A 21,423-nucleotide genomic window follows, 5' to 3' on the forward strand; every position below is an offset into this window, starting at 1 on the left:
AAGTGGAGCCAGGAAGGGGCACCCCCGCCCCCCGCCGCGTGACCAGTTGGGACGAGACAGGTCTTGCCTTCAGCATGCATCCGTTCATTGCCTCACTTAATCCTGACATTCTGCAAGGAGATAATATTTTGCCAATGAGAAAAACAGGGTTCAGAGAAATCAAGTCACTTGTCCAACACACAGAGGCCTTAAGTGAGGAGTTGAGATTCGAGTTCAAACCAGTACCTTTTCCATCATGCTAGGCTGCCCGGTGGGGCACACTGGCGCACTTAGCGTGGAGGTTCTCGAGAAGACCTAGGTCTGGTGGTGAGAGCCATTCCCCAGCATTCTGTGCCCCCCTCTCATAACCAACTACAGCTTCAGCAGTCACTTATCTGAATGTGCCTTGTGTCTAGCCAGGCTTGTACCCAATATGAGATACGTGCATTGAAAGAGCCAATAAACAAACCATCTTAACTGGACTCTCCTCTAGCAGGAAGGCTGCTCGAACAAGCATTCTTGGCAGAAACGGAGGGAGAAGGTGAAGAAGTGAGCTACAGAGGTTATCTCTGGTTGGTTGCTTATGCTCCAGGACCACCTCTGGCCCTGAAAAAGCTACAGCTACCAACGCAAAGGGCAGTGCCCCTGGCCACTTTCTCTGCTCCTGGGATACTGTGCTTTCCCCTTATCCCGTCCTGATCCTGATTCCAAGAAGTCTCCTGGCAGCCTGCTCCCGGAGCCTCTCTGCCGAAGTGGCAAAGCAAAGTGCCCAGCAGCCATCATCCTTCTCTGCTCACGAGCGGCAAGCTGCACACAAGGTGATGGGGGTTTGGAGAGCGTATTCTCTTCAAGCTACTCAAGCATTTCATAAGATGAGTACGCATGGCAGTTACCTCATCCCGGATTGCTTGTCCAGGTGGCTGCACGATCTTGCCAAGTTTTCTCTAGAACACCGTGAGCCCTATTAGGTTCCTGTTTGTCTGAAATTTTCCTCTCCTCTCTGGTGAGTCATTGCCTAACATGGTCGATTCCCTCATTACTCAAAGTGTAGACCGTAGTTCATTCAGTTGCTTCGGTGCCTCCTGGGAGCTTGCTCCAAATGCACAATCTCAGCTCCCGCTCTAGACTCACTACACAGTCTGCCTTTACCACGATCATAACATCTGAAAAGAGCTGCTCTCAGATGCCCATGACCGTTCAGTTCTAAAATCCCATCATTCCCTGAAATGAGTTTCATATAACGAAGGACTGAAGATGATGGTCAAGTGCTACAAGATACTCTTGAAACACGACAGAACACTCCTCTCCTCAGATTATAGGGAGTTATTTGGGCACCAGCTCAACTGGTAAAGTTGTCCTAGCTCAAGAATATTTACTGTCTGGTAGGCCAAGGCCAAAGTACTACCGGTTGTGGTGACACGGGACTCTATGCTGAGAATGTGTTTAGGTCTGGGTTAGATTAGAGGCTCAATTTAGGTTTAGCAGGAGTGAGTGGTGATGGATTAGCAGTGTCTGCCTTGGACCAAGGGCTGTAGAGTGGCTGCATGTATGCCACGCTTTGCCCTCCCTATCCTAAACACTACCTGCTTTCCTGGCACTCATTCTCATTTACAACTCTACTGAGCTCCGGGCATTTCCCAGTAACTGTGCACTGCCATGTAGACAGTGACCACTCGTTCCGGCCATTTCCCACCCTGTAGTCACAGCTACATTTCTACAGGAAGAAAGCGCAAATACACCCCCGAAACGGGCTCCCCTGCTATGTCTGATCTACTCGTCTCCATGCAAGGCCTAGGAGGACCATGGTCTTCTTACCACAGGGTCTGGAACTTCTTATATGTCCCAGAAACTTGTCCAAGTGACAGGAACATTGCCCCCAATACCAGTTTTGCTCAGAACACACCACTCAAGGTGTCAGCAAGTCAGTCACCTTTAGCTTCAATCCATCCTACTCAGTGCAGAACTCAATAGGAGTGAGGATAGTGACCAACTGGTATGAACATATGACCTTGAATTTCATTAGGGAAGATGCCTGAGGCCACACCAAGAGGCTAAAGGCTCAGCCTGAGATGCAAGGGGAAACCTGCCCTCATTTTCCCCTTGGATAGAGTCAGCCGCCCAAACTTTCTGGCCTCTGGGTCAATAACCCTTTCCTTTTCTTTGAAAACAAGCACTGTAGAGGTTTCAAAACCAGAACCTGAGGACACCAAGATGTCTTCCCTGGGACTGCGCCAAGTTCCCTGCCTTCATACAGCTGCCTGAAAAGTGGGAACCAATATGTACTGGGTGCTATGCAATTTCATATACTTGATCTCATGGACACTTTACAACAATCCCGTCAGGTAAATGTCATTATCCAAATTTACAGACAAGTGCAGTAACATGTCCAAAGTCACACACCTAGTAGGTGGTGGAACTAAAATTCAAACCCAATCCTACTGGGCTCCCAAATTGGCATGCCCTTCGTGTTCATAATGTCTGTAATGAAATTCAATGATCTCCCTTTTTCTAGAACCTCAATGTTTACTTTTTAGTCCTTATCTTACTTGATGTTTTAGCAACATTTGACACAGCTGACCTGTGCCCTCCTTCTTGGAACACTTTCTTCTCTTGGCTTTGGCAGTCTTACTTGGTGATGTTCCCCCTACCTCAATGCTCCTCCTCACATGTCCTTTTCAGATTCTCCATTTTTTGCTTAATTTCTCAACTTCAAAAAACTCAGGACTCAATCCTGAGCTTTTTCTTTCTTTCTTTTTTTTTAAAAGATTTTATTTTTTAAGGAATCTCTACACCCAGCATGGGGCTCAAACTCACAACCCCGAGATCAGGAGTCACACACTCCCCCAACTGAGCCAGCCAGGTACCCCTCCTGGGCTTTATCTCTTCTCCATCTACACTCCTCCTGAGTGATCCCACTGATCTCCTGGTTTAAATACCATCCGTGTGTGGAGGTTTCCAAACCTGTGATTCTTGTCCTGACATCTCTTTGAAGATCCAGACTTGCATAACCAACTTTGATATTTCTACTTAATAAATGAGATTATTAATTTTTTTCCTGAAAAATTTGATTCTCCAATTTTCCCCATCAAAGTAAATGGTATGCAATTACCCATTGTCTTGGATTCCTGTTTCCCTTGCCCTCCGAGAGTCCTGGAACATCTACCCCCAAAAGATATCCCAGCATCCATTTCTCTCCTCCACTGCCAACACCCTAATCCCTGCGCAACCCTTGCCTGGATCATTGCAGTGGCCCTTGGAACCAGTGTCTGCTTCCATTCTCCCTACAATAGTTTGCCACCGTGGCAGCCAGAGGATCTTTCTAAAAACATACATCAGATCAAGTGACTTTCTTATTTAAAAACCTTTCAATGACTTCCCATCTCCCTTCGAATAAAATTCAAAGTGCTTGCCCTCCCTCACAAAACCCCACCTGATCTGAACTAATCTCACCCTGCTTCTACCCTCACCCACCATACTCCAGCCACACTAACTTTCCTTCATCCCCCACACTCACCAGAAGGTTTCTGTCCTGAATATGCTGTCCGCTTTCCAGAATATTCTTCTCCTGATCATCCCAGATTGGTACCTTCTTGCCATCAGCTGAAGTGCCACCTCTTCAGAGAAGCCTTCCTTGACCACCAATCAAAAGGAGCCCTACCATTAGCCACTGCCACAATCCTGTATTTTAATTCTCTGAATAGCACTATCTGATCTTTTTTTATTCATATATTTATTGCTTTACTGTCTTAAGTTCATTTTTTTTTCAAATTTTTATTTAAATTCTAGTTCGTTAACATACAATGTAATATTGGTTTCAGGAGTAGAATTTAGTGATTCATCACTTACATATAACACCCAGTCTCATCAAAACAAGTGTCCTCCTTAATCCCCATCACCCACTAGGTACATCTCCCACCCACCTCCCTCCCTTAACCCGCAGTTTGTTCTCTATTGGTAAGAGTCGCTTATGGTTTGTTTCCCTCTCTCTCTTTTTTTTCCCCTTCCCCTATATTCATCTGTTTTGTTTCTTAAATTCCACATCTGAGTGAAATCATATGGTATTTGTCTTTCTCTGATTGACTTATTTCGCTTAGCACAATACACTCTAGCTCCATCCATGTTTTTGCTAATGGCAAGATTTCATTCTTTTTGATGGCTGAGTAATATTCCAGTGTGTGTGTGTGTGTGTGTGTGTGTGTGTGTGTGTGTGTGTGTACACACACACACATATACACACACACACCACATCTTTTTTTTAATTTCTCTTTAGGATTTTTTTTTTAAGATTTTATTTATTTATTTGATGGAGAGAGACACAGCGAGAGAGTGAACACAAGCAGGGGGAGTGGGAGAGGGAGAAGCAGGTTTCCCGCGGAGCAGGGAGCCCGATGCGGGGCTCGATCCCAGGACCCTGGGATCATGACCTGAGCCGAAGGCAGACGTTTAACGACAGAGCCACCCACGCGCCCTATACCACATCTTCTTTATCCATTTATCAGTTGATGGACATTTGGGCTCTCCACAGTTTGGCTATTGTTGATAGTGCTGCTATAAACATTAGGGTACATGTGCCCCTTCCAATCAGTATTTTTGTATCCTTTGGGTAAATACCTGGTAGTACAATTGCTGGATCATAGGGTAGTTCTATTTTTAACTTCTTGAGGAAACTCTATACTGTTTTCCAGAGTGTTAAGTATCTCATTATAAATCAGGCTCCAAGGTCTTCCTTGTCTTGTTCACCCTTTTATATTTAAGGTGCCTAGAATGGTATCTAGCACATAGGAGGCTCTCTGTAAATATCTATTAAATGAATGACCAAGGAGACAAAGCACTGGTGTTTGTAATTCAGAGGGACAAAGCTACCAGGTAGCTTTTGGAGAGAAGAGAGCATGGTGAGCTAGCCCAGCATGGCTCAGGCACATTAGAGTTGTGTTCTTTAGAGGCAAGGCACCGGTCTGCGGGTGTTTGAGATTCTCCTTCACATCTTCAAGGACAAAGTCCATAGTTGGAATTTACTTTCTTTCTTTCTTCTCTCCCTTTCTTATTAGAAAATGAATTTTAAAATCTATCCATAACCACATCACCCTAACAGAGAAATTCTTTTTACCTATGTGTATTTCCGTCAAGTCTTTGTCCACGATTGAGCAGATATAGTTTTCACAAAATTGCAATCATGGAAGATAGAGTATTTAGTGGATTTTTTTTTTTTTTTGCATTGGCCATTGTGTCATAAACATCTTCCAAGCTACTCCGGATCTGCATGGTTTTTAAAAGAATATTAATAATAGTTGGCACATACTGAGCGTTCATGATGTGTCAACTACTACTCAAACATTATCAGGGCTTGTCTCATTTTACCCTCACAATAACCTTATAAGATAGGTACCATGAGATGGGCACTATTAGCATTTGCATTCTGCAGAAGAGAAGACTGAAGCACAGAGAGGCTAGGTAAATTTGTCCAAGGTAACACAGCCAGGAAGTGGCATTCTGTTTCCAGAGACTTGAACTCTTACCACTAAGTTTTACTGTGTCAAGTGGAAGTTACTTTATCATTCTCTGGCTATTGGATATTCATCTGTATTTCCGGATATTTGTCTATAAAATGGGGGTACTAACTAACTAACTAACTTCCCTCAGAGGGTTGTTGTCTCTAGGATGAAGTGAGAAAAATGTATAAAGTATATGAACAGACAGTTCATAGAATGCAAGCAGTCAACAAAAGAATTAAAAGATGTTCCACTTTCCTAGTAATCAGCAACATGAATATTAGGACAGCAATGAAAGACCAATGCCAGACATTGGCAGCAATTTGGGGAAGGATGCACATTCACACCCTGATGGCAGAAGAAGAAATGGTGGTGATTTTTGGAATTGCAGCTAGGCGGTTGTAAAAATAAGCATAACCTTGTATCTGGGATTCCTCTCCTAAGCATCTGACAAAGTGCCTGCGTGTGGGCATGATATGTACAAACAAGGACTCTCAGCATAGGATTGTTGGTGACATTTACTCTATACCACCTAAATATCCAGCAAAAATAGGATGGTTAAATAAACCATGATACACCGGTACAGTATAATAGACTACCATTAAAAAAAGAATTGCATAGATCTACATAAACTCTAATGGCATAGACGTCATTAAGTAAAAAAAGTAAGATTCAGAACATTACGTGCATTGTGATCTCATTACATTTTTTTAATTTAAAAGTTATATGTGAATGGATAAGCTAAGTGTGGTATAGAAATACAGTGGGCTATTAAGCAGTCTTAAAAAGGAAAGAAATTCTGGTATATGCTAGAAAACCTCTAAGACATTATGCTAAGTGAAATAGCCAGTCACAAAAAGACAAATACTATAGGATTCCACCTATATGATGCCACAGACCAATGTTTGTATCTCTCCTAAATTCATATATTGAAACCTAATCCCCAGTGTGACAGTGTTTGAAGGTGGGGCCTTTGGGAGGTGATCAGGTCATGAGGGTGGGTGGAGTCCTCATGAATGGGATTAGTGTCCTTATAAAAGAGACCTCAGAGAGTTGCCTTGACCCTTCCGCTGTGTGAGGGCACAGGGAAAAGACAGCCATCTACAAACCAGGAAGCAGGCCCTGTCTAGATACCTAGTCGGCCAGTGTCTTGATCTTAGACTACCAATCTTGAGAACGATGAGGAATACATTTCTGTTGCTTATAAGCTTCCCAGTCTATGGTGTTCCATTATAGTAGCTCAAATGAATGGAGACATATGAGGTACTTGGAGTGGTCGAAATCATAGGGACAGAGAGCTGAGCAGTGCTCCCAAGGGGCTGGGGGAGGGAGGAACGGGGAGGTACTGTTTAACCGCTATAAGGTTTCAATTTGCAGGATGGGAAGAGTGGATGGTGGTGCTGGTCCACTGAATTGTACACTTAAACATGGTTAAGATAGAAAATTTCATGTTATATATTATAAAAATTAGATGTAAGGTATATATATCTTTACATGGAAAGTTGTATGTATGTATGTACGTACGACTTTCCACGTAAAGAGGGAGGGCTAGGCGAATGTACACAGAACTGTTGCCGGTGGTTGAGGAGAGAAGTTGGGGAAGTGCCGTGTGAAGGGGGAAATTCGTTTCCATTCTACTTGTTTACATTGCGAATGTACTGGAAATGGGTGTTCATACAAGGATTCCTTCTGTCTCTATGTCAAGTGATTAGCTTGATTGCTTTTGTACCACTCTCCTGTACCGGTGCCGAGGAGAGGGCATAATTCTCTCTAGATTCCTGTGTGGAAATTCACGGCAAGGTTTTAAATTCATACTGTAAGATAAATTGCTACTTGTCAAACTGTGAGCTTGCCACATGAGAGGAGGGGATTTTGACTTCGAATTTGCCTTGAGAAGTGGGTGGGGAGAGGAGTGTGAAACACTCTGGAGGGCCACTCCTTCCTTCCTGCTCATTCCAGGCCTTTCTCTGTTGGGCTCCTTTATTTTGAAGGGTAGTTAGGGCATAGTAAGCTCTTGGTGGGGGGGGGGGTTGGCGATGGAACACTCCATCTGTCACGTAATAACTAACAACAGATGGTTATTGAATGAAGGACAGAGAGCAATAAGAGAAACTGAAGGAATTACCTCAAAGGAACCATGAACTACATAGATCACCTGTAATGGCAACCTCACAATGCCATCCCATGGAGATTAGGATGAGGGTACAACCTTGGTTGCCAGGGTGTAGCTGGGCTGTTCCATTCTGTCATGATGGTGGTAGATGGTGTGGATAAAGTATCATCCCCTATTATTCTGAGGAGGAATATCAAGCAAGTCAGGCTGAGGAGCTCTTGTCTTGGTGATGTTGGCTGCCTTGTGGTGCTTTCTGCCTGGTGGTGCACAAATGGCATTAATACCAACACATCAAACATCAATCCAAAGTAGTAGTGATGACGTCAGTCAACTTGTTTGGGTTCTTAGAAACTTTCCCACGAGATTGGCCACATCGTCTGCAGGTCCCAAGGCAAAATGAAAATGGGAGGCCCCTTGTTCAAAAAATATGAGGCATTTTGGGGTGCCTGGCTCAGTTGGTGAAGCGGTTGACTCTTGATTTCGGCTCGGGTCATGATCTCCGGATCCTGGGATGGAGCCCTGTGCCAGGCTCTAGGCTCAACGGGGAGTCTGCTTCAGGATTCTCTGTCTCCCTCGGCCCCTTCCCCCACTTGCACTCTCTCTCAAATAAATAAATCTTTAAAAAAAACCAAAAAAGCAAAAAACAAAACAAAATATGAAGCATTTTAAGAAGGTGACATCAGAAGAGTGAGCCAAGCACAGGGCCCCACTAAGTAGGAGGCTCCGTGTGACCGCTCGGCCTAGGAAGCTTCCCTGCCGGCCACATCAACACATCCACACCCCGCATCTTTCTCTGACTCCTCAGTCTCTCATTGTCCAATTCCGCCCCCACACTCTCCTTAAGCCACTCCCTCACCCCAGTGTCTCCACCTCCCTAACTTGGGTAATTCCACCGTCCTCACGTGGGAGAGCTCTGACTCAGTTTTTGCATCTTGCCAATTCCGGAACCCTGTTTCACCAGTTGTTACGGGAAATGCTGCCCTACCTGTTCTCTGAATCAGTCCCATGGATTGGGAGGAGGAGGGGGTGTGGAGGCTCCGGGCACTCTAATTGCAGTTGAATCTCGGCGACAGAGGAAGAGTTCACCCATTCCTTCGGAACTACCTGAGGGCAAAGCCCCTCACCACTGAAACCATTCGCCTTCTTCCAAAGGGAACAGTCTCGTCTCAGAGGATGAATACATATTTTTTCCTCTGAGAAAAAAAATCGCTTTTCCTAGTAACACCATGGCCCTGGCATTGTTGTGCTCAAAGAAGCTTCTTTGTCCTGTTTTTACTACGGAGAGCCCCACATTCGCTGAATTCCTTCCTGACTGAGCTGTCTGGAACTATTCTAAATAGTTTCTCTCTGATTCTCCATTTTTTTTTTTTCTTTGACAGAAAGAGGAAATTGAGTTTCTGTCATCCCACCACATGGCGACAGGCCAGGGAGAGCAAGGATGGTAAGCCTGATTCTTAGAGGTTATCACTGCAGGGCTAGGAACGCATCCGTAATACCTCACAGAATCCTTACTTATGGTGTTGATTCATCCTGGTCTGGGCTTGCCAAGTTCCTGCCCCTTCTCCTCCGGTCACATTTACTTGCCTCCTCTCTGAGGGAGCAGGGACCAGCACCGGGCTCTAAACTCGTGCTGGTGGCATCGGTGGGCCCATGATGTCGCTCCAGAATCCTTTCACCCAGCTCTTGCCTCTTTGCTGATCCAGCCTTTCAAAAATGTCTCACCTCATCTTGCCTTTCCCAAAGTCCCTCGTCCTGTAGAACTCTGTCTCCTTCCGCACCAACTGGGTACCCACCGAACACCCAACTTCTCCTTCTCAGCTCATCTCTGTATTTTCACTTACCTCCCTTCTTCCCCTTCACCCGAGCTTGGAATCCCTTCTATCTCCTTCGAAATCCTGCTCTATGGACTTCCCTCCCTCTCTGTCTTTGCCCCAAGCCCTCCAAATATCTCCCAGCCTGAAATAACTTTCTCCTCACCCCAGCTTGCCCTTAGGGGATCATCACATCTCTTGCCTTACACTTCACAGCACATAAATTGAGCAAATATCCCTCACATTTGGTCTCCATTTCCTTGCCTCCATACATCCTCAAGCCACAGCAATCCGGTTTCTCCCGACCTCTCCACTGCAACGGCTCTGACAAAGGTCAATAGCCTCCTTTTGCCAAACCCAGTGCGTGCGTTTCGCTCCTTATCTCCCTCGATGTCTCTGTGAGTCTCGTGTTAATCATCCCATTCTTCACGAAGCTCACTTCTCTGGGGACCCACACCTTTCCCTCAAGTTTCTCCTCCTACCTCCTTGGCATCTTACTCCTTTTCCTGGTTATATCATCCTCAGTCTTGATAACAGCAGAAACAGAACACCAGGAATTAGAAGTAGGACATGAAAGTTGGGGTCCCAGTGATGTTGCTTCCCGGGAGCTAGATAGGATCCCACTAATTGTTAACCGAGAGCTTGGAAACCCAGGACAGAGGTGCCTAAAGAGCTAAAGATTGTGTGTCCAGGTGCTCAAGCAAGTACTACGGAAAATTTGCATGGTCTTTCATCTCTCCAAACTGTCTTCCAAGTTCCCAGAATCCTTCCTATCAGGGTGGAGATAAACACAAAAGAGCCACATGGCTCCATGACACTGAATAAATCAAAACAATTCAACCACACCACGCTGAGGATCAAGGGTGAGGAGTGATTGATGTGCAGTCTCTCCCTTCATGCACTATAAGAACGTTACTCTAGCAACGCTTCCCTCTCTGCTCTACATGATCATTCCCATCAGCATACAAAGAGGCTGTTATTCTTCCTGTCTTTGAAAAAGTAGTATCATATTATATTTGTCTTTCTACGTCTGACTTATCCCTGACTTACATAACGCCCTCAAGATCCATTCATGTTGTAAGAAAGGGCAGGATATCCTTCATTCTCATGGCTGAATAATATTCTGGGGTGTGAGTGTGTGAGAGTGTGTGTGTGTGTGTGTGTGTGTGTGTGTGTGTGTGTGTATCACATCTTCTTTATCCATTCATCCATTAATAGACACTTAGGTTATTTCTATATCTTGGCTATTGTAAATAATGCTGCAATAAACATGAGAGTTCAGATAAGTTTTTGATATCCTGTTTTCATTTCCTTTGATTATACACCCAACAGTGGAATTGCTGGATCATATGGTGGTTCTGTTTTTAATTCTTGAGGAACCACCATTCTGTTTCCACAGTGGCTGCACCAGCTTGCATTCCCACCAACAGTGTAGGAGAGTTCCCCTTTCTCCACATCTTTGACAACGCTTGTTATCTCTTGTCTTTTTGATAATAGCCATTCTAACATGTGTGAGGTGATATCTTATTGTGGTTTTGACTTGCTACAATTTCTAGAGGAAACAAGGAACAGAGGAAAGATGCTGTATTAAAACTTAAAGACTTGGGGGACACTTGGGTGGCTGGCTCAGTCGGTTAGGCATCTGCCTTCGGCTCAGGTCATGATCCCAGGGTCTTGGAATCGAGTCCCGTGTTGGGCTCTTTGCTCAGCGGGGGACCTGCTTCTCCCTCTCCCTCTGCCCCTGCTTATGTGCTCTCTCTCTGTCAAATAAATAAAATATTTTAAAAAACAAAATAAAATAAATCATCTACACCTTGCCCTCCCAACCACCCTGCACTGCCTGCAGCCTGCAGGCAGGGCTCGTTCACAATCTGTGCCTGTCCTTCCTTTCTTCTAAACCCGGACCCATACAAACGTATACTTTGTTGTTTGTAGCTGCCTGCTATTGGTCTTTGTTTTATAAAATGAGGTCACCTGTCTCCTCACATCTGGCTTTTCTCTGTCAGCAGCACGCCTGGAAATACCTCCAAGGTCACCTGAAAGTGGAAATACCTCCAAGGTCACCTGAAAGGATCTTGGCTCCTCTCAAGTGGCTACTGCATATTCTGTGGCCAGTTACGCGAAGGTGAAATCTCTCCACCCACTTTCCCCAAAGAGTCTGATCCTTGCAGATGCGGAAGAAATTGCGGTCTGCTGGGAAGGCAATGAGGTGCAGTGGGAGACCAGGGATCACGGACACTGAGAACACAGGTTCCTCAGTACCTGGTAAGCATAAACTAGGAAGATTATGGGAAATAAGCCTTTTAAATAATGGTGGTGTGGATGTTCTCCTGCCGTGGACACTAATATTTGCATGTATCGCTTTTGACTTTCTTGCAAACTTTGTTTTGTTTCTAAGTTTAGCTTTTCAATAAATAATACCTTCCCATGGTTCAAACTCCGCAAACGTATAAAGGGTACACAGTGAAAAGGTTCCTTCCCACTCCCGTCTCCCAGCTGCCCAGCTCCCCACCCCACGGAAGTGTTACCAGTGGGTACTTTCTAAATTATCAATCATTTTGATTTTCTTTATTCCATTTACTCATCCTACCAGAGTAGAGTACGTAGTAGAACAGTTATCACTCTGTGTTGCAAACAAGGAAGCTGAGACTCCAAGATTCAGGTACGCGAATCTGACGGCGACAGATTCAAGCCCAATGTGGTTGGGGCCCCCCAATCTGCCAGACCCCAGGCCCACTTGGCTGGGCTTTCTACTCACTGAATGAGCTCACTATGTGGCTCAGTGAAAGGAAGCCAATCATAAATCCTTGTCTAGAGTGAGTACTCATCTCTTCCACTGATTTATCACTTTAGCAAGCCTGGATTTTTCTCCCCCAGAGGCTTTTTATTTTTATTTTTTCCCCACTGCAGAGCAGAGTTGATTCCCTGAGCAGTGGGATGTGACCAAGCCAAGGATTGTCCCACCTACGTTCTTGCACCATCTGGAGCTTCTAGAGAAAGCCGGTGCTTGTGCAGCTGGGCCCCTTGTGCCTTCTCTCTATCTGCCTGGTGTCTGCCCTGAGGGCTTCAGGACAGAGGCTGTCTGTTTCTGCGTCTGTTTTGCTACTTCTGCCAAGAAGCCTTTCCCAATACCCCTTGATAATCCCCTGATGCTCAGTTGAGAAAGATCCCCTAGGCTTTCATGGGCTCCATCCACCTGATCCTCACAACAATGAGACAGGCACGAGGAATCTGAAGCTCAGAGAGACCAAGAGACCCACCCAGGACTCCACAGCAGGCTAGTGGCCCCACTAGGACTGACACCAAAGTTTTCTCAGGCCAGTTCCCATGCTTGGTCTATGGTGCTGGGCCACCTGGATGGACTGCCTGTGCTATTTGCTTCTGCCTCTGGTGCACAGTCAGTACTATACAGAGGTTAAGGTCGTGGGTTTGGGGATTAGCAGAGGGCTGACTTTGGCACTTACCAGCTCTATAATTCAGGACATGTTCCCTATTTCTCTAAACTTTGGCCAGCCAAAAAGTGGAGACAATGAGCTTCGTCTCCTAAAGTCCCAGGAGAGAAAACGGGACCACGTACATAGCATACTCATTGCAGGGCTTGGTTGGATGTGAGCAGCGGAGGCTTTCTAAGATGATTTAAAAAAACTGACTCATTAGTTCCAGTTCTCCTCCCTTGCTCCCGGCAGACAGAGGCCCACCAGTCTTTGAGCACAGAGCCGTGTTTTGCACAGAATGGCTGACATTTTGAGCTGGGGCTCCAAGGGTGACAAGTTGAACAAACAGGGAGGGGCTGCCAAGGCCAGCAGGTGTGAGGGTGCTGGTATGTTCTCTGAATGATGGCTCTTCCCATGTGCTTGGACCTCACAGGTGGCTGGAGGGGGTGCGGAGAGAGATAAGCCTGGAGAAGTAAAGAGGAACCAGATCCATACCAGGGGGTAAAATGGAGAACAAAATTAGCTCGTGGCCTAGCAGGTCCATGAGGGGGATCAAACCAGACCTCCACATCTAAGACTATTTTAGGCAAGATGGAAAAGAAATAGAACTTCCTAGGTGACTCCAGTTATCCCTCAACTGATGGGCAGCGAGAACAGAATTTTTGTTGTTGGAAGAACTCCATCTGTTTCTCTCCCCAGTTGCAAGTTTTCCTTCTGGATCCCTCTGATTTCCCTAGATTTACCAGTCTACCCTTCCCACTGCTAGGATAATCCCAGATAAAGATGATCTCTCATGAACTTGGGAGTAGGAACACTTAGGAACATTCAGTTGTAAAATCAGAAAGGGTTTGATTATTGAGGTGAAAGGTCACACTAAAACAACCCAAAACAAGGAAACAAACAAAAAGCTGCCTCAGCTTCATCTGTCTGCAACACAAATGTTTAAGTTTCTTCCTAAAGCCATGGGAGGGAAATTCTCTAAAGTTTATAGTGAACAAGAGGTTGTACTTAGAAAAATGACAACACGGTGCCCATAATTTCTTTTCTTTTCTTTTTTTTTTTTTTTTGGTGCCCATAATTTCTAATCTCACATATAGACCAGGTCGCCAGCCTTGCTTTGTTGAATACACCCTGCTCATCAGGCTATTCTCATGCAGGTAAAAATATTCCTAAGCATAACCTAGTTTCCCCAGGCCTTGCCAACCTGCGGGTAGTCTTGGGGTTACCCTGAACACTAATAACTCAGTTTCTTTAGGAGATGCCTATGACAGAGAATAACCGTCCCCCACAGAGGTCCGCATCCTGATCCCCAGAACCTATGACTATGTCAGATTACAGGGCAAGGGAGAATCAAGGTTGAGGATAAAATTAAGATTGTTGATCAGCTGACCTGAACATAAGGTGATAATCCAGGTAGGCCCAATGTAATCTTGATTACATTGATAGGAGGGTCTTGATAGGCGGCAGACAGGAGTGTCGGAGCTGAAGGGCATGCAACAACAGAATCAGAGGCCTGAAAATGTGGCTGCAAGCCAAGGGATGTGGGTTGGCTTCTAGGAGATGGAAAAAGCAAGGAAAAAACGATTCTCCCCTGCGCTCCCTGGAAAGGAACACAGCTCCGCTGACACCTTGATTTTAGCCCCACGAGACACTCTGACCTCCAGATCTGTACAGTAACAAATCTGTGTTATTTGAAGCTGCTCATTTTCCGGTGATCTGTTGCAGCAGAAGTGGGAAACAAATATAATGCCCTTGCCTGCTGACAGAGGAGCTGAGCCCTTTCCACCCACGGCAAGCCTCTTGCTTCTTCTGGACAGATGTCCCTGGGCTGACTCACGTAACTCACAGACACGTCTCCCGCATTCTTCCGCTCCAGCTCCTGCAGGGGTGGGTGATGCCCACAGTGCCTTTGGCCGTGCATTGTTCCTGTGGCGGGGATCCCCTGGGAGCACCCAGACCCATCCCCAGGGGATCATCTTACAGGCCACACAGAGCAGCCCCTGCTGGGGTTTCCAAAGTGGCACTACCCCAGCTGTCATCACTTCAAACCCCACCATTGCCCACAAAGGAACTGGAAGAAGACTGCTTCTCCCACTCCATGCTTGCCTCGGGCATCTAGACTCAAGGGACGGCTCCTTGTGTTCCCGTGCAACACAAGCAGCCGGCATCCCATGTCTCCAGGGAAGGAGTGGGATCTGTCCGTCCCTCCTCTCCCAGAGGCCCTTGCTGTGACCTGCTCCGCTCTTTCAGCCAGAGAGCATCATGTACACAAACTCAACTTTTCCCCTACATCCATTCTCACCAGACATGCCAGGCACATTTTCATCCCTGCTAATCCACAGGGATGCCTTTCCATGGCTACAGAAGAGCTTTAGAGTTTTACTTGCCCCACACGGCTCCCTCACCCATGTTTCTAGAGTCTTTACTTCCTCCACAGTGAACTCAGTCACATGGGGGTTTTAGGACCTTGACCAGCCAGTAGGAAGAGCCACTGAAATGCTTTACTCTGGAGAGGGGGTCCCATCATCCCGCTTCTCATCTGCATCTGGGCACGCTGAGCAGCGAGGCATCAGCACCTTACACCCGCCTGCCCCATGTGCCCTCAAAGACTTACTTGCAAAGCAGCCTCTTTTGGAGAGAGGTGAGGATGTGGCAGGAACTCAATACCATCCCTCCCCGCCCCCTGCCCTGTCCCATTACAATACTCCCCACTAACCTCTGCAAAGTCGTTCAACCCTCCTTCCTGATGGACCTCAGGAGCAGGCGGGAGTGACCCCAGGCCCCATCCCAGCCCCAGGCTCTGTGACGGGCCCCAGGGGGCTGCTTTAGCTGATAGAGCGGTGGGGGGGGGGGGTGGCGGAAGGGGAAGGGTCTCCTGCAAGCTGGGCCCACCAATCAGACCCTGTCTCTGCAGCTGAGTCTCTTGTGGAGCTCATTTGCATAATTCGGTTCAATATTTACTGAGCCAACCTCATTTTCTGGGCTGTCTCCATGGCCGACAGCTGGGAAGGCTGCAATTACGGCATTACTCGCGCACAGGGAAGGCACGGCGAGCGCATTCTGAGAGGAGGTTTCCAAACACATGCAGCCCTCAGGGAGCCCCCGCTGTGGGCGACCCCATCCCCGCAGCTGGAACTCTGCCTGGGCCCCAGCTGCGAGCCAGGCTGCACCCAGGCGCAGCTGACAACAACAGCAACGGCAGCAGTAACAGTAGTCCTCACAGCCGGCTTCTGCTGGGTGCTTCGGTGCAGGCACTGGATGGGGAAAGTCGCTTCTCTTCTCCAGGGCCGCCCCTCCGGGACGCACCAGGGAGCGAGGGAATGTCGGGAAGGATCTGAGAACAGAAGGGCAAACGCAGGTCCCCAGCCAGTAGGAAGAGCCACTGAAATGCAGAGTTCACTGAATCTGCCGCTGGAATGCAGGGTCATTTAAAGCAGGGGCCCAGCACCTAGAAGTGTCAGAACATGGGAGGCTTTCAAATAAATAGGCTGATTCCTGCTTCTTGAGGGACGGGACATATTTGAGGCTTAGTTTAGACAGCCATTAAATGTGGATAAAAATAGCTATCCCGGGGCGCCTGGGTGGCTCAGTTGGTTAAGCCTCTGACTCTTGATTTTGGCTCAAATCATGGTTTCAGGGTCGTGGGATCGAGCCCCCCTGGGTGTGGAGCCTGCTTAAGATTCTTCCTCTGCCCCTCCCCTCCCCTTCCCCCTTCTCTGTCTAAAAAAAAAAAAAAAGAAAAGAAAAGAAAAAAAAATAGCCATCCCAGTTTGGTGATGATTAAATGAAAAACTATAAGTAAACATGCCCAAAATTCTAGGTAACACACAATAGGAGCTCCATAAGGGGCTGTAGGCTTTGTGAACTCATCCCTTTTCCAGCTGTCCTGACCATGGGAATCTCCCCAGACAGACAATAGTGTCCAACAGATTACTTGTGTCCCCTGATATAATAAAGTGATTTTTAAAAATAATAACACTAACCATGTTATAGCATGCTCTGCTATTTACAACGCACCTTTCCAATAATGATCTCATTTGATTCTCTCTAAACATCCATGTAAATTACCCGATAACTAATATTAGTTGAGAGCGTGTCCATGCCGGGCATGGCTCTGGATGCTTTGTCTTTATTGAGTCCCTTCATCTTCACAAAAGCCCTAAAAAGTAGGTGTTATTCTCCCCGCGGTACAGATGAGGGGGCTGAGGACTGGGAGTCACACGCGACCCTGCCCGCACAGCCGAGAAACAGCAGAGCCCCAAATCGTCGGGCCTCGGTGTGGCCTCTTTAACCCCTAAGCAAGATGCTGTTCTCCTTGGTTCCGTGAGAAAACTGGACATGGAATCATGCAAAAGTCTCCCAAGTAAGTGGTGAGTGGCAGAGGTGGGAGTGGAGGGCAGTAACCCAGATCTTGTCCAATTCCCAGCCCGCAGAGCTCGGTCTCTCTCTGTCATTCCAGAGCAGAACGGTCATGTGCCTTCCGTGGGCAGCTACCCGTGGGGCCCAGGACCCAGGGCAGACACACGGCAGGGAGCTATGTGGTCTGTGAGGCGGCTGCATGGTGTGGGGGCAAGAACAGGGATCCCCTGCTTCGCTCTTTTCTTCACACCAAACCTGCAGGGCCGGGGAGCCTGGGCAGCGGGCAGATCAGAGAGAAGGGGGGTAGTGAGCCGGGAGCTGCAAGCTCCGAGACAGCACCCGCCTCCAGACACACAGGAGAGCACCAGGAAACTTCTGAGGGGTGAAATCAAAACAAGCACATGACTGAACCGAGGCGGGAGTTTCCTCCACAGGCCAGCAGAGAGGAGACACAGAGAAAACAGTGAGCCAGTCAGCAGGTCACATTCTGGGGCTGCCCACACACACCTGGGGCAGTGAGCGGCCCCTGAGGGGTTTATAGCCACAGAGACTTTGTGGGAACGGCAGGTAGCCGGTGAGGGGACAGGTCAAAAGTTTATGCTGGAGAGTCCAAATCTGTGGGACACTAAATGCAAGGTAGCATCTTGGTTTGATCTCGGAACAGTAAAAGTATATTAGTGGAAAGCACATAAAGCCTCTGGTTTAGTTAATGGTAATATACCCGTGTTAATTTCTCAGTTGTGACAAGCGTAGCACGTTTGTGCAAGATGTTCACATCAGGGTACCCTGGGTGAAGGGTGTTCAGGAGATCTCTGTATTACCTATTCCTGAAAATTTTAAATTCCAAAAGAATTTTATTAAACTGAGACGCCTAGGTGGCTCAGTCGGTTAAGCGTCTGCCTTTGGTCCTGGGAGGGAGCCCGCATCGGGCTCCTTGCTCAGTGGGGAGTCTGCCACTCCCCCTGCTTGTGCGCTCTCTCTCTCTCTCTGACAGATAAATAAAATCTTTTAAAAAAAGTTAAAAAAAAGAATTTTATTAGACTTTTTTTTTTCATCTCCAGATGGAATGAGTCTCAATTGTGTCCCATGTTATGCAATCTTGACTGAGTCATTCAAGCACTCTGTGCCTCAATTTCTTCATCTGTGCCCACAAGCATGGGGATGATAATGGTCCCTGCCTTTGAGGATATACGACACTGAGCCTCAGCCTGCACTGTAAATAAATGTTAACTGTTATTATGATCAGTACAGTCTGCTTTCAAGTGTAAAGTGCGTTCCCGGGTTGTGGCTGACATGGGGAAGGCTCCCAGCACCCCCTTCAAGGAAGGACTTGCTGCCCAGCCCCAAAGAGCAGCCCTTCATGAGGTCATGAGGGGGCTGAGTGATGGGGGGAAGGGTGGTATAAAGACTCTACCACTTCAGCCAGATGGGGGACAACTCTGCCCAGCCAGGCTTGCTCCAGGCCTCCCAGGGGACCAGCCAAGGCCTTGTCAGGCCTGCGTCACAGGTGACTTCCCTTGCCCAGTTCCTCACAGGCATTGATTCCTGATCCACCTCTTGCCCCTACCCCCATCCAAACCCCATTTCATTGTTTACTTGCCAAGAACCTTACCTGCTGCAGCTGGTGCTGGGAGTGGTCCAAGAAAGCAGGTGGTTAGATGGGGGCTTGGGAGCTGTGCTAGCCCCTCTCAGCTGGCAAGGAGGACCCCATCACTGGCGGGGGGGGTGAAGCGCAGGCAGGCCCTAGCGCAAGGTGGCTTCCCAATGTTAAAACTTGTGGCAGTGTTGGGGGCCCTGGGTGGCGCAGTCAGTCAGCTGAAAGGTCCTGATCTCAGGGTCCTGGGATCGAGCTCTGTGTCGGGCCTTGTGCTCAGCGGGGAGTCTCCTTAAGACTCTCCCTGTCCCCGCTGCACTCTGTCTCTCCCTCTCTCTCAAATAAATAAATCTTAAACCCCACACTGTAGCAGTGCTGAGTTGGATGGTGCAGCTGTGGGTGGAGTGTGGTAGCAGGCAGTGAATGCATCAGGCATTGGAGACTTGGGGGTCAGGTGGGGGCTGAGTAATAGTGGCTCTAAAGATCACAGTATTAGATGGCCATAGTAAGCACTATGGATGCCCCTACAGAAAGCTAATGAACAGCTGAGGCCGAGAAGCAGATAATGGAAAGTCAGGAATGGAAGCCACAGGGCCTCTTTAATTGCATCCAAGGAAACTTGCATCCCTCAAAGAGGGAAGGGGGAATGAATTCAGGACAAGCCTAAAGTAGTCTGAGCGGCTAAACTTCAAAGACAGTTGACTGCCCAACCAGGGGAAGTCTGTTAGGCCAAGGTAAAGGCCTGGGATCCTGGCCAGTGAGTTAGGGACACCTGGGTGGATGCCTCTGAATGCTTCAATTCCCCAGACTCCTCTGAACCTTTTGAACCAGAAGCATGGTCCAGCCTTCCCCTCCCCTGGAGACAATACTGAGGTCTCTATTTGCAAGGCAAATATGCCCCACCCCACTCTCCAGGGCCCACTTCAACCTCCTCTTCCCCATCTGGAATCTCCTTTAATAAACCCTTAACCTTCCCTGAGATTAAAAGAATGTTCACATTCCTTTTTCCACCAAAAATCAATACAGCTTTTATTGTATCGTTAAGATACCACAAATAAGTCTGAAAAATCATCTGGCCTCTTGCTGTTTCTGTAGCTAGATGACTTAGATCTTATTCATCAGTCTGCCAAACTGTTCCTTTTTCAGAAATGTAGATACCATCCCAAACTTTTCTGATATCCTTGTTTTTAACTGCTGTGACTGGCTGAATCAAAGCAGCTGAGTTTTATATAAGTTCAATGTCATTTCCTTCAAGAATTAACTCATCTTTCTGGGCTTGAGATACTGAACAAGCAACACCTGGCCTCATCTGAACCCTGTGGATGTATTTCAACAGAACCATTTTCCTGAATAACAACACTGGATGGAGAAGTGAGCATTCCCAGACCTCATCTGGTAAGGGAAGCCCAGTATAACACGCCCTTGATCATGTTCTGTTCATGACTACAGATAGTGTGAACAGTAGCCAGTCCTTTTCTTTTTCCCACCATTTGTCAGCTAGGAGCCTCTTCTTTTTCTTCCCAAGGAGACTGAGTTCTACATTGATGTGACTGAAGCCCCTTCACAGGGCTCCTCCGGGGCCCTTCACAATAACACTGCATCCCTTCAGAGTGATGTTGACATTTTCTGGAATGTCGACAGTCTGATTGCTCAGAATGGTCTTCATTCTTGCAGATTTGGCAAAGAGAGGTATTTATATTCCTTTTATCAGTTTATTTTTTTTCCAGCATCCAAAATCTTTTTAATAACAAGGCAGGATCTAAAGTTAGTTTTTGTAGCCACGGTGGGCCAGTTGGCCTCTGGTGCACTGGGACTTCTAGTCCTTGGAGCACTCATAGGGATTGGTGGGGCTGTGTAGGGTTCACAGGGCCTTGCTGAAATGCCTGTATACCTCTGGGCCCTTTTGAGGATCAGAGAACAGGATGGTGCCACAGCCCTTGTGGGAGTCCCGGGCCAACTGGTCGAAGGTGACAATCTTGTTCCTGGCCTTGATGTGGCTCATGCTCACACCTTTAGTTTGGAGACCTCTGGGACACGCACATCATCCATTACAGTTCCTACAAGCCCAGTTGTTTTGTCTTCCTGGCAGCAAGCTTCATCTTCTCGAGCATCTAGGAAAGGAATAGAAGCTACCAGTTAGTGCAACTCATGAACAACCTCTTCAGCACAAACTGGTTGAAGGTAGAGCTGGTTTGTCCAGCCAGAGATCTGTACAGATTTACCAATAGCTTTGGTAGATGTCCTGGCTCTTGGGCTCCTTGCGCCAAACCTTTCAGTCCCTGTTGTGGTGGATGTCACCTCCCATGATGGGGCCGCCTGCTCAACCAGGTCTGTAAATCCCTTTTATTAGTTTCTACAGTTATAAGTTTCACATTCAGGTCTTTAGTCAACCAAAGGTAACTGAAGAACCACACACATAATAAGGTGCCTTTATTTTCATCTGGATAGAAGTCAGCTTCCCTAGCACCATTTACTACAGATTCCATCCTTTGTCCATTCGTTCTTGGTGTCACTTCTTTCATACAACAAGCTCTCATGTATTGTTAGATCTGTTTCACAGTTATGTTTTCTTCCATTTTCTGCTTTGTCCCATGCCTACTTCTTTGGCTCTGGTTTTGTAATATGTCTTAATAGCTGGTGAGTG

General features: G+C 47.1%; 1 pseudogene; it reads right to left on the bottom strand.

The window, feature by feature from the left end:
• Positions 1–20,105: 20,105 nt before the first annotated feature.
• On the bottom strand, positions 20,106–21,084 carry LOC112836785 (large ribosomal subunit protein eL18-like; annotated as a pseudogene).
• Between the last annotated feature and the right edge of the window lie 339 nt (positions 21,085–21,423).

The sequence above is a fragment of the Callorhinus ursinus genome, unplaced genomic scaffold (genome assembly GCF_003265705.2).
Source record: "Callorhinus ursinus isolate GAN/ISIS: 27379988/994484 unplaced genomic scaffold, GSC_fseal_2.0 scaffold24, whole genome shotgun sequence".
In the NCBI taxonomy this organism is placed as follows: Eukaryota; Metazoa; Chordata; class Mammalia; order Carnivora; family Otariidae; genus Callorhinus; species Callorhinus ursinus.